General features: G+C 49.4%; 1 protein-coding gene across 1 annotated transcript in view; it reads right to left on the bottom strand.

The window, feature by feature from the left end:
- The window catches only part of LOC132454193 (FERM and PDZ domain-containing protein 1), a 51,492-nt gene extending 49,497 nt beyond the window's left edge, over nt 1-1,995 (bottom strand). Inside the window, exon 1 of the mRNA XM_060047413.1 lies at nt 1,801-1,995. The gene's annotated coding sequence lies outside the window, so the exon portion shown is untranslated. The remainder of the gene's footprint in view (nt 1-1,800) is intronic.
- Between the last annotated feature and the right edge of the window lie 505 nt (nt 1,996-2,500).

Here is a 2,500-nt window from a genome sequence, read left to right as displayed (position 1 = left end):
TGCTGTGAATCTCCTACCTACTGCTGGTCTCACACACACACACGCACGCACGCACGCACGCACGCACGCACGCACGCACGCACGCACGCACGCACGCACGCACGCACGCACACGTATAAACACAAACAAACACACACACATGGACACACACACACGTACAAACACAAACACACACATACACACACGCACACACACGTACAAACACAAACACACACACACATGCACATACACACGTACAAACACAAACACACACAAACACGTACAAACACACACATACACACACATGCACAAACACACACACACACTCACACACACACTCACACGCGAACACTCACACACACGCACACAGACACACACACACACACACACACACATACACACACACACACACACACACACGTGTGCAAACACACGGGCAAACACACAGTGAGTGCATGCAAATATAAAGCATGCAACCTAATGCATGCATGAATTGTATGCCTTAAGACACACACGAACACACCAACAAAAACAAAGACACAGTACAAAGCGTACGACTAGCTAGAATGTCTGTGTGTGTGTGTTTATGTGTGTTTGTGTGTCTTTGTGTTTGTGTATGTCTGTGTGTGTGTCTATGTGTGTGTCTATGTGTGTGTGTGTGTGTGTGTGTGTGTGTGTGTGTGTGTGTGTGTGTGTGTGTGTGTGTGTGTGTGTGTGTGTGTGTGTGTGTGTGTGTGTGTGTGTGTGTGTGTGTGTGTGTGTGTGTGAGAGAGAGAGAGAGACAGAGAAAGAGTGATAGCATTTAATAGGCCAAGATGAAGCATGATGCAGCAGAAAAAGTGAAACAAAATTTGAAGATGACTTCATCTGAACAAGCATTTCTGGAGGCAGATTAAAAAATAAAAATTGATTTTGCAGATAAAAAGAAATTGCTGCTTTATCGGGTTTCTGTTGTATCGAGTCATGAGGGTACAACGGAAGTTCGGCCGGAAGAGAGCCCTTACAGCCAGACCCTACTTCTAGCAGATAGAGTACGAAGTGAGCAATACAATGTTATTGCTTGTTTGTTTGTGTGCATTGCTACAGCAGCACTGCAGAACTAATGCTATTATACTCGAGTGTGTGTGTGTGTGTGTGTGTGTGTGTGTGTGTGTGTGTGTGTGTGTGTGTGTGTGTGTGTGTGTGTGTGTGCGCGTGCGTGCGTGTGTGCGTGCGTGCGTGCGTAAGTGCGTGCGCGTGTGTGTTTGTGTGTGTGATAACCGTACCCCGGGGATATGTTGAGTTCCCACCAAGACTGCGTTAGAAAATGCAAGTCAATTGTTCATCAAGTTGTCAAGAGAAAACGTCCTGGCATCACGAGCCAGGAATGAACGGGCGTTTATTCTAACTAATCAAGTGCCTGCCCTGAGCCAACACATTTAACAACAATGTGTTTTGTTACTTTTTGTGTCCTGCTACTTCATACATTACATTGAAGGCAAGCCCATGGCGTATGCATGACATCTTAACTCATTTGAACCATTCATTGATGAAGTGGGGCCAGGCGAGGCGTCATTCTCACCCATATCCGTGAGTCTAGTAGTGAGTAATTCGCCTCCGCCCCCAAATACATTCAAACACACAGGCCCGGATCTCTTTACTGAACCCCATGTTCTGTATGTTCTTAAGAGTAACGTCTCAGGATCTTACTGTTTATCTCAACTCCTCTCGTATCCACTCCTGCGAGCAGGGCGGGCCGTCCAGACTGTTTTTATTATAAGGGGGGACGACAACAATTGTTTCACGGCGGAAATCGTGCCCAAATAAGGAATAGGTAATTACCTTAGCAGAATCGTATACCTCAGTCTTCACCCTCGAACCCGAACCATATGTCGCGCGGTAAGACGCATGATGCGATGTGTGTGTCTCTCGTGCAGCGACGGTGAGCGGGGGACAGGTGCGCGCGGATACTGTTGTTGGAGGCGCACGCAGGCGCTAATCCTCCCTCACTTAACACGCCCCCAATCTCTCCATATGCAGTTAAGGGATAAACGCGAGCTACTTACCCCTCTCCAGATATCTCACGCATCACCTAGGCGCGCGCACGCGACCGGTCAGCTCCTCGTCCGTCGGACGGAATACGGTAACCGGTAATGGTAACGGTGAACTTAATTGGGTGTGTGCGTTATTCCATTGTTTCGATCAGGGTCCGAGCTCCACAGGCTGCGCGCGTCAATCAAAGCACCGCCTGTCCGTCTAAGGGGACAACACGCGCACCACCGGGGCGGTAGAGGCACCGAGCACCGGAATGAACCGAGCGAAAAAAGGAAAAGAAGCGAACTCCACGCAGAAAGGAAACCTGTGACGAGAGCCGAGCCCACCAACCCAAAGCGCGCAACGAACTGCGCCACCGTGCCGCGCCGCGTGTTTATTTCAGCCCCGCATAACAAAGGCTGGGTATATGTCGCCCCCAAGTGGCCGCATTCTGCCATTACCCGACTGGCGTGTGGACAGCCTGTCGTTTAAACGGGCGTTATGGACT

Source organism: Gadus macrocephalus, chromosome 3, assembly GCF_031168955.1.
Source record: "Gadus macrocephalus chromosome 3, ASM3116895v1".
NCBI lineage: Eukaryota > Metazoa > Chordata > Actinopteri > Gadiformes > Gadidae > Gadus > Gadus macrocephalus.
The sequence above is the reverse complement of the archived record's forward strand: the minus strand, read 5'-3'. Positions and strand labels throughout refer to the sequence as shown.